Source organism: Mycetomoellerius zeteki, unplaced genomic scaffold (assembly GCF_001594055.1).
Source record: "Mycetomoellerius zeteki isolate Tzet28-1 unplaced genomic scaffold, Tzet1.0 scaffold449, whole genome shotgun sequence".
Lineage (NCBI taxonomy): Eukaryota > Metazoa > Arthropoda > Insecta > Hymenoptera > Formicidae > Mycetomoellerius > Mycetomoellerius zeteki.
This window is the reverse complement of record NW_017257445.1, coordinates 90,663-91,164: the sequence shown is the minus strand read 5'-3', so window position 1 is coordinate 91,164 and position 502 is coordinate 90,663.

Here is a 502-nt window from a genome sequence, read left to right as displayed (position 1 = left end):
CATCGTGTGAATAGCCGCGGACGTTTTTTGACTCACCCCCACCACGCGAGTTGATCCTCCTTAGTTCTAGTCTTCTTGGGCTCTACAGTGCTGAAATTATAGGCCTGTTCTTTATGGCTAAACTTTTGCATCAGTTCATCTTTCTTCCCTTTCTCTCCAGGAGGAAAGAAGAGAAAGAAAGATGAACTGGTGCAAAAGTTCAGCCAAAAAGAACAGGCCTAATGAGCAATAAAAATAGAATGAAGTTTACAGTGCGTGAGCGCCAAAACTGAACTATCATGTTTATTAAGCCCGTACACGTACTGGAGATTGAGAATTGCGAATTAAAGGTTAGAATTTGACCAATGTTGACCAATCAGGTAAGTTCAATTTTAGTTCGTTTTGTTCTGATTGGTTAAGTTTTAATTACCAATTCTTAGGGTGCAGTCCCATGGAGCGTATCGCGCGTATCGCGGATCACGCGTATCGAAAATCTGACCAATCGTGGACGTTCCGCTATTTT